Here is a 10,543-nt window from a genome sequence, read left to right on the forward strand (position 1 = left end):
GTTTAACTTTCGTGGGTCGAAGGTCAAACAGCTAACCATTATAACCCCGGGGTCTCGCCCAACTGGGAGGAGACCTCGGTGTAGACCCAGAGTTCACTGGAGGGATTATATATCCATTCCGGTCTGAGAATCCCCCCATGAGGAGCTGGGAAGAGGGAAGTCTGGGTTGACTTACGTCACCCGCTGCCACCACAAACCGACTTCGAATAAGAGGAAGGGATGGATGGATGGGGCGCTGATGGGCTAGTGGTTAGGTCGCACGCAATGTAAGGAGGCTACAGTCCTCCAAGCTGATGACCCGGGTGGTTCCCTTCCTGCATGCCAATCCCCTCTCTCTCTCTCCCTGATTTCCTACTCCATCCACGGCTCTGTTCTTAATAAACGCAAATACCTTAAAAATCAACCTTAAAAAATGAACAAAAACAAATTCATGAGGCGCCACATGTAAGGGCAGTGAGACACTGATTTTTACTTATTTAAATTGTTGATTGTCATTTTCATCAATCAACAAAATCAAGCTCAAGCTCAACTAAGCTCACTTGTCATAAAGTAATCCCCCTCCTGCAATAAAAGAAAATCATTGCAGGGGTGGCCCATGCAAAGAGACTTTAGTCCTCTAAGCGGGCGGCCCGGGTTCAAATCCGCATGACATTCCTGCCTATCTTTCGCTCCCCTTGATTTCCTTCTTTACTGTTACTGTCCTTTCAAACAAAAGGACAAAAAGCTCCCAAAATAAATGTCTAACAAAAAGAATATGCCACCTCATCTCCTTATATGTTGCTGTATGATGTTTCACCAGCGGAGGGCGCTCTTGTAGCTCTTTCTAACTTCTTACTTTTAAATATTAAGGAAGATGAAAGAAGGATATTTTTACTGAACGTCCTCAGTTAAACCTGACCAAGCCTCCAGTTCTTACACACAGAGACGCAGACCGGACTTAGACTGACAAATCTCAGACTACGGGGGGGGGAAACAAGGTGGGAAGGGGGGGCTCGAGCAAAATATATTCTGTGATTTTGTTTGTTAGTTTTGTTTCATTTGCACATTTTCATTTATGGGAAGATACAAAACCAGAGACGACACCATCAGGAGGCTGCAGGGTTTCCTTTCAAAGTGATGCTCTTCTGTGTTTTCTCTGCTGCGTCACTCATCCCCGCCTCCTCTTCATCACATTCACAAACATGCACACACACAAACACAAACACACACAAACACAAACACAAACGCGCACGCGCACGCGCACGCGCACACGCACACGCACACGCACACGCACACGCACACACACGCACACACACACACACACACACACACACACACACACACACACACACACACACACACACACACACACTATCCCTGCTATCAGCACAGCTGCAGGCTCCCAGCCCCACAGCTCATTGCAACAATAACGTCCAGAGGGGGAAACACACAGAGAGGGATTTTATGACGTGGAGGTCGTGAGAGTGTGATAGCAGCTGTGACTTTAAGTCTTCTGCAGGAGAGATGTGTTATTTAGAATAGAGATGGACAGAATAGAAGGCCTTTATACGATGCACAGAGAAAAACATTTCATGTTTGGTATTAAATTCATAGATTCAGAGGGGGGTGAATATCTTTACAGGCTATGCGAGTCAAATTCTCTGGTTCCAAGATGATGAAGAATACAATCGACCAATATTGAAGAGTCTGTGAAGTGAGAGTCTCTCCCCTTCTCTGTCTCTCTATCTTCCTGACAGCGTGACACAAACACAGACTTGTCGAAGCAGATTCAACGTAAACATCCCGCTAAATAGTTAATGCACCGAACACAACCGCCCCAGAGAATTCATTCATTATCTACACGGAAGTGAAAGGGGACGCACTGCTGTGTCTCCGTGCAGAAACATGAAAAAGAAGTGCACGCTTTGTGTGCGCTGTCTCTTTAATTGGTGCACCAACAGCTGTGTGAGCTGTGTGTGAGAGATAACAGGGCGGAGAGCGAAGGAGTTTTTTTTGAGAGTATTAGAGCAGGGTGAGAATAAGAAGCAGATGTGATGTGTTCGGTGTCTCCGTCACCGTCAAACCGGATGTTTGTCATTAGTGTCTCCCTGTGGGGCCTTTGAGCTGCCTCAGGCCTCTCTCTCTCTCTCACACACACACACACACACACACACACACACACACACACACACACACGAGTTTGGACATGAGTCATGTCAAACCAACCATCTCTCGCCCTCTCCATTTCCCCCCTCCTCCCTCTGTTCCTTCTTCCTCCTTATTAAACTTCTTTTCATTAAGTTACAGTTTAACCAAAGTTAAAGTTCATGAACACACCTGCAGTTAACCGTCATGGTCAGAGGAGCCGTCAAATACACACAAAAAAATCTACTTCCTGTGAGGAACTTTTGGTTCGTGTCAATCTTGGAGACCTCCGTGGAAGAGGTCTTATCTGTTTGCTGATTTTGTCCAGTACACGGGTTAACGTTAGGGTTACTTTGAACGCTGTCAGCTGATGATGATAGCTGGGGCGTTTGACTTCTGTGTCCTGCAGGAACTAACGCAGAGCTTCATTTTGTGTTCACAGATCTCTACTCTGCAGATTTGTTTCCTCAGTATATCCCATAATGTTGACAAAGCGTTAATGTTCTAAAACAGTTATTGTCACCTTGACACATGTAGCTCTAGCGAAAGGTCAGTCAGGAAGACTTTTTTCTGCACGCTTGCTTATTATTTATTCACATACTGTGTTACATTGCTTCTCCATGCATGATGACTCCCCTTTTCGTAATCATCAGCTGGTCACATCTATCCAATAGCCCTGCTCCTCTCCCTCATCATTAGCCAATCATATTGCAGCTGTCTCTCTTCCACTAGTTCTTTCATGCCATCATTACAAGCAACCCTCCCAAACTTCCCATCACCGCCAAGCCTTAGCAGTCTCATCCCTGTCTTCATCCCAACAGCCTCAGATGACATCATCAGCCATCGTCCCGGTCAACCTCAGTCTTCATCATTCGGTCAGCCTCTTCATCCCACCAGCCTCAGATGATATCTTCGGCCTTTGCCGCCATCCCCCATTCTTCAGTGAGATCAGCTTTCATCCCATCAGCCTCAGATGACATCATCAACCATCTTCACAGTTCAATCAGCATCTTCATGGTATTCGCCCAGATGACATCATCAGCTAACACCTCCACCACCAGTGTCTGGACTCCACGGGTAGGGCGGACATCTTCAATCACTCTGTCTCCCTGCAGAGTTCAAGCACCAAAGATTCTCTGACAATCATTCAATATCACATAAAATAAATATTTATCTTTGAATCATTTACTTGTCTCTCCTGGTTGAACTGGCTTCATGACGAGGGGGCCCTCTCCATCCTGTGAATACCACAGAGGATCAAAGGAGAGCATCGAGCTGAGACATATCCAGGAGCTGATCTGGATTATGAAGAGCCACATTATTGAAACATTATCTTTGTTTGCATTGAGTTGAACTGAAAGTGCTGAATTCTTCTGTTTGAAGATGTGATTATGGAGGACTTCCAGTTCTCGTTAAGAGTGAGAAACCCTGAGGAGACCATTCACTGGTTAAAAGAATACTTTAAGAGACTTCTAAAACTTTTAATGAAATGAAGTTCTGAAGGGTCGGAGCCTTCTAGTTCACCCTGTGTTCATTAAACTCCTCAGAGGCTTCATGATGGAGAAGGGCTTTGATTGGCTTTCAGATACTGTAAATCACCGTGCTACTGCGGTCAACACGTCTGCCTGGAGTTTATTCTTTAAAAACAAGAAACAAGAGCCCTGTTCTGACTGCTTTTATCCTCAGAAGTGTTGTAACTATTCTCAGCTGCCATCACGTCTTTGTATATTCATGATGATTCTGTGACGGGTTATATCAGTGTCCCGGTCTGTGAGGTCACATTGAAGAACAGCACAGCGAGAGCTCCACACACACACACTGTCAGACATGCACACACACAGCGCTGTGCTCCCCCGCTTCCTCAGCTGATCCCGCCTCCCCTCTGTAATGCCTCTGAAGATGGTACGGTGGGGGGGGGCACGTCTCCAGGATAGTACAGTGGCTTTCTGCTGACATTTCAGTAGGGCGGTTCAGTAGTCTGAACCCTCGTGGTCATTCAGTATGCATTCTTTGGGTCCGCCTCAGTAGAATGAACATTTCAGCATGGAACTAACATCCGGGTTTTGTGCAGTATGGTTTGGATGCATCGTTTCAGGAAATTACTCGTATTTTAACTCCCACAGTGCAGTGACAAATTAAACATAAGACGTCAGTTCTCGAGTGCCTCCAAATCAAAAACAAACGAGGATGATGTGGTCGCTTTCAGTAACGCGCCTTTCAAATGTGAAGTTGGGAAATTGTTTACATGCCATGTGAAGTTTTGTATAATTTACTGACGCCACATCCACACTGAATGAATCAGATAAAGTCGGAACAAATATCGCCCTACTGAACAGGAGATACTAACAGGATACAGTACGGAGAGAAGGGGCCGTCTACTGTCAGAGTGTGGTGACACTTTGTAGAAGCACCCTCTGTGTTTCGTTTCAGATCCTTTGCTTCCTGCTTTCCCGCCTGTGAATACCTGATGTGTCTCACCTGTGTCTAGTTGTCTTCACTCCCCTCGAGTATTTAGTCTCCGTGTTCCCCTCCTTCTGTGCCAGTTTGTTTTGTTCCTTCATGACGGCCATCCAGCTTTCATCTGTTTTTTTCCGATTTAGTATTTTGTCCTGTTTCTGTATTTTTCGACCTCATCATCACCTGCCTTTTGCTGAATGTTTTGGACACCTCTGCGTGTGATTTGGATTCCTGTGTGCCGACCTCCCTTAGAAATAAACAAACTTGGAATCTCCTCTAAGTGTTTTTGGAGTCGTGCATTTGGGTTCTTTGTTTTATGGTTCACCCTAACAAATAAGTGTTTTTTCCTGATGATACTCGCAGAGAGAAACCGTCCTATGGGATTCTGTCACCGCTAAACTCTCAGTGTTAAAGCCTCTCGCATTAAAGAAATCTTTTGAAGTATCAATCGGTTATCCATCGAAGACTTCAAAGGCTGCTTTAAAGTATCTTTTCACCCCCTCACACCTCTGGTATCCTTCTTCAAACACCTCAGGACAATGAGGTGTGCAGGTTATTTTTACACAGCTAACCATAGAAAATGGCATCTGGACAACTCCAAAGGTAAGGCATGGCACATTAAGCTTATTTATAAAGCGCTGTTCAGACTCAGAGCAACTCAAAGTGCTTTACAGAGTTAAAAACAAAGAACCAAGAGCTTTAGAAGAAATGTGACACAGAGCAAATTAAGATGTTAAAATATAAGTTGATAAAAAGAGAGAGGAAGAAAGAAGCTGGGAATAATATGAGAAGGATTTTCTCTTTGACAGGCTCAAACCTGTGTGTACGTGTCTCCACACAACTTCAAATCCTGAGATAGAGTTTCAGAACGGACTGCAGAGAAGTGGATTACTGTCAATGTTTCCACTTGATTCTTTTTGTTAGGATTGCATTAAACGTTTCCCAAACCAAACTTTTTTCCGATCCAAGCCTGACCCGTACCAAGCTGTCCTTCTGAATAAATCCAACTTCGACATAAACACAGCAGTGTCAAGTTAAAAACAAACATTATTGTAGAAGTTCCTTTTCACACATTGCATTGTGCATCTGTTGGCTGCTTTCATTTATCTCTTTACCTTTCCGTAAAAACAACAGCCATCAACTATAATGTACACTTTCAGTCAACCTAACAACAGGCTGAGAACTGGACCTGAGGCAGGTTTTAAACCTCTTGACAAACCGTTACATCACGCCTGCCTGTCGCTACACGCCTTATTGTGAATAACTCTTATCCTTCATCAAATCAAAACGGATGAGTCATCGAAACATTCACCCTAAGATGACATACATTTATACATATCTCTCTTCCCGTGATAACGAGTACATTTCTGTTGTTTTCACAAGATCTCAACTCATTAATCTCCTTATCTCAAGATAATAACGTTGGTTATTTCCATGATGACAAGCAAATTTCAGTCAGAAACAACCGTAATTTACTCGTTATCACAGGAAAATGTTGTAAAATAAAGTGTAACAAACAATGAAAACATTTCCATTTTGGAAGGCGGTGATTTTCTTTGCAAGTCTTATTTATGTTTTTTTGCATCTCCTATGCCCCGCTCTGGATGCATGGAGATTTGAAGCAAATCCATGTTTCTGTGCATGTTTTCATTTTGTAACATCCGCCCCTAATCATTACCGCTCCGCTTTGTCCCTTTCTCTATAAATACTCTGAGAGGATGAATCATAATTCACTTCTCTCTGTCTCTCTCTCTCTCTCTCTCTCTCCCTCTCATGCTGCCTGGAAACACTCAACAGATGAAAGCAATGCTGTATACAAAAGCTTTTAATTACACAAATACAAGTGTCCTCAATAAAAAAAAGATTCTGACATCTCCTCTCATCTCTCTGTGCTCCTCTCGGCTCATAAATTATCTTCTCTTGGTCTTAATGAGATTTCATATTTCTGGTTCCACGACTGCTTAACAAACAGAACTCAAGCAAAAGTTGCAGATGATGTAAAGTTCCCTACTTTAATAGAGTTTAGCTAAGGAGTACCTCAAGGATCTATTCTCAGGCCACTTCTTTTTACACTAAAACTATTTATATTAATGACATTGCAGAACAAATAAGAAATTGGAAAATGCATCTTTACACTGACAATAGAATATTATATTTCACTGCACCCTTTCACAGCTACATATTTACTTTAAGTCTTTCCTGCAAGCTCTTGTTCATCTTAAACTAATGATCAACCCCCAAAAGACAAAATATGTGATGTTCTCAAGATGTAGTTCTAAAAGTAGATTGAATTACTATAATTATTACTTAATTATTTCTAAAGGTGACAGTCATGTGATAACAGTCGAGTGAATGTTGAATAGTCACTGATGAAGTTATCAATAAAACCAGGGGAGCAGAGAATGCTTTGCAACAAGAAATCTGACAGTTAACGCGTAAAGAAACAGCCGGTTGCAGTAACACATGTGCTATCAGTAGGTGTGACATGTGGTTTGGAAAAACTTTAGTCTGAGGACAAGCTCAAGTCCATTTACCATTTACCATAAGTCGACATCAGGCACAAAGCGTCATCACACAGATGTAAAGTAGACAAATCTGTGCAGCCCTTTCAGTAAATAATGTAAACAGTGAGCGTGAGGTATCTGGCTAAATCAGTATCTGTATTTAAGGTCACACATTTCATGTTTAACACGAAAAGTACGGCATTTATACATAATAGGAGCAAATCCTGCCCAGCAGTGAGAAACAGAAAGAAGATTGTTCAGGCTACAATATGGTCAGTTTTGGATTATGGAGAACCACTGGACTCACATGTATCTCCTTTTTGTCTTGAAAAAAATATATTTCAAAGAGAAAAGTCTTATAAGCTTCTAACCCAAAGCAGAATGACACTTAAAGCAGCTGCCTGTGCTAAAGACTTAAATATGAAAGAGGTCTGATTCAGAGACTGATTAAAACATCTCCTGTGACGTCACAGAGGTCTCACATTCATTTAATCTCTTCACATTGGGAACATTTCCCACATGCATTAGACATCAGCACACAACGTCTGGAACATGGCGTGCGCCGCAGCGAAAGTGCTCATGAATGTGACTCTAGTGTGCACGCAGTTCAGTCACAAAAAGTGAGACTAGAAGAAGGACTAACCGACCCTCTTCACATCATGTGTGTTTGACGGTGGCTGGGTGCAGCTTCTCACACTGATAATGATGCACACTCCTGCATCGGTTTATGGTTGTTATGGTTACATGCCTATAGAGAACAGGTCTTTGAGTGCCTAATTAACCACTGTTGCTCAATTTGCCATTCATTAGACAGGCGTGTTTAAACAGCCAGTAGAAAAGCTGCTTTTTTTCTTTTTCTCCCATTAGAAGAGAAGGACTGTAGTTTGTGACCAGCTTCTCTTCAGACAGAAATAAAACAATATGTTTCTTTTCCGCACTTTGACAGTGAACTATGACTGTGCTCATTAGGTGTGATCCTGGCAAATCAATGAGGAAGCTCCCACCGACTTCACAAAGCTGCACAGTGCTAACAAAGCTGTGATGCAGTATTTTCAGACCTGGGGAGTGGGGGGGGGGGGGGGGGGGGGGGCGGTGGGGGGAGGGTGGCTGACGGCATTAACGCTGAATTCAGAGGACCCCTCTCACCCCCTCTCACAGAGGAACCCTCTCACCCCCTCTCACCCTGAACACAGAGGACCCCTCTCACCTCTTCCACCACACACCTCGTCCAGTGATTACCATCAGGCAGACGCTACAAAGTCTCACTGGCTTGGAAAAATATCGACAAAACAATCCTCCCTTCCCTCTTCAACAACACCCTGAACCGTGTAAAACAGACACTGATCAACACCTCTTTTTATCAGTGTGATGCCTGTCCTCGTAGCTTTCCGAATCAGTTTGAGTGAAGGCCTTCTTTGCCTTCTGAAGTTTTGGTCTAAATTAAAAGGAGTCGTAGAAACAAAAACATCACATCTAACATTTTGCATTTACAGTTACATAAAGCATCAGACATGAGCCAAGACTGAAGCCTGCACTTTGAGCTTACTGATCTGTAGTATCAAACTGAATCCCCATTAATCACCTGCAGCTCAAATTACAATCAACATCAGAACCATGTGCCACATGTAGCTTCATATGCATGATCTTTAGGAAACGCATTGTCTTTTTCTTTTATTCAATATTTTGGAGCATCTCCTCTTTCAGGACACGAAGCAGTAATCCCCACGGACCAGCAGCACAGATGCAAATTAGCCTTTGGCTGATGTTTCCATAGCAACACTCATTGGGTAAAAGGTGACTCCTGACGGCTGTTTTAGTACAGGAAGAGCAAGGCTGGCAACACTCAGAAGCAACGTGGGGGAAACATATGAGCCTGTATGCTCTGAACATGTAAAGAAAAGGTGTTCATCAAACTCCATGGACTGAAACAGGTGCAAAAATAAAGAGTCTCAGTTAAATCCTTTTAGAGTCAATTGTTCATATTTTGAGGTCAAACAAAGCGACAAGTGAAGGTGCTGAAAAAAAGCTTGTTTCTTTTATGGTTTATAGAGTTGAAATTAGGCACCATTTAGAAAAAAAGATGAGCAGTTCAAACATCGGACCAAAATCTGCCTCACTTTTTCACATATGCACAGTATTTTCAGAAGCAGTGCTCCCAATATTCTCCTGACCTAGTTGTTCACACATGCTCCTCATAGCAAGAGACTATAGCAAGATGCAGAAGTAGCAGATGAAACAACAGAGTCCTCTATACGACGCTATAATGTGAATATTTGTCTTTCTATCAATGCTACGTGTAGTTGAACAGAATCTCAATCTGAACTAAAGAGTGGAGAAGAACATACTGGAGAACAGGAAACATAATGCAGCAGGTTCGTTAGGACTGCCTCACCTCCACCTCTTAGGCTGCGTCTTGATTACCCAGAAGTCAGTTGGAGTCAGCATTTCCAACGTGGCGACAGCAGCTATTGTTGGGCTTCTTCTCTTATAACAACAAATGGATGACATTGCTGAAACTACGTCCATGTTTTATACAATCTATGTGTCAAAGTCATAATCTATGTCAGGTATTCTTGAATATGCTTGAATATGTTTGAATCCAGACCTTAAAGATCGAGTCAAGTTTTTCTTTGAAAATCTGATCATGCAAAGCAAAAGATGGGATTTCCAAATCCTCTGGGCCCAGGAGACCAATGGAGCTTGTTATGGATGAAAGTGGAAGAAAAGTCAAATAAACAAGATCACATTTTGCATGAAAGCAGCAGTAAAATAGAGAATTAAAAAACATGTCTTTAGGACAACTCATCCTTCTTCTAAGTGTCTGTCAGGCAGGCTGCGTAGATTTTTACATTGTTCCTAATTGTTCCTATTAAGAGTGAGCTTCTGTTAGAGCCTGACTAACACAGGAAGGCTTCAGCCCTGTAATTACTTTAATGTCATATTAAAATATTTCCCCCGTCTCCATGACCCTGAAAATCTCTGATCATTTATTCTCACCAACGCAGGCGTCCAGATCAGCTGGAAACCAGTTGCTTTTTTATCAGGCAGACTTCTTCAGAAAACTAATTTGTGCAGCGTATCAAATTATTGTGGAGAATTATCAGAGATATGTTTTTCATTTTGAGGTTGATATCAATACAGCAACCACCGATCAGCAACCTCCAATCTTGAAAAATGAGGCCGATGCAGAAGTGTAAAATTCTTCAGTTCCCTGAGTGTCCACTAGAGGCTGGCTGCAGAAGAACAGGAAGTCACATACACACCCATTCTACAAAGCCTATTTTTACAGCAGAGATTAACATGTTTACAGCCTGGTTCAAAAAACCAAATAGGTCTGATTAGCTCATGTCTTGATCGACACACACTGTACGGGGGGTGAATGTTTTGATGACTCATCAGTTTTGATTTGATGAAGGATAAGAGTTATTCACAATAAGGCGTGTAGCTGACCTGATGAC

The sequence above is a fragment of the Labrus bergylta genome, chromosome 11 (assembly GCF_963930695.1).
Source record: "Labrus bergylta chromosome 11, fLabBer1.1, whole genome shotgun sequence".
In the NCBI taxonomy this organism is placed as follows: Eukaryota; Metazoa; Chordata; class Actinopteri; order Labriformes; family Labridae; genus Labrus; species Labrus bergylta.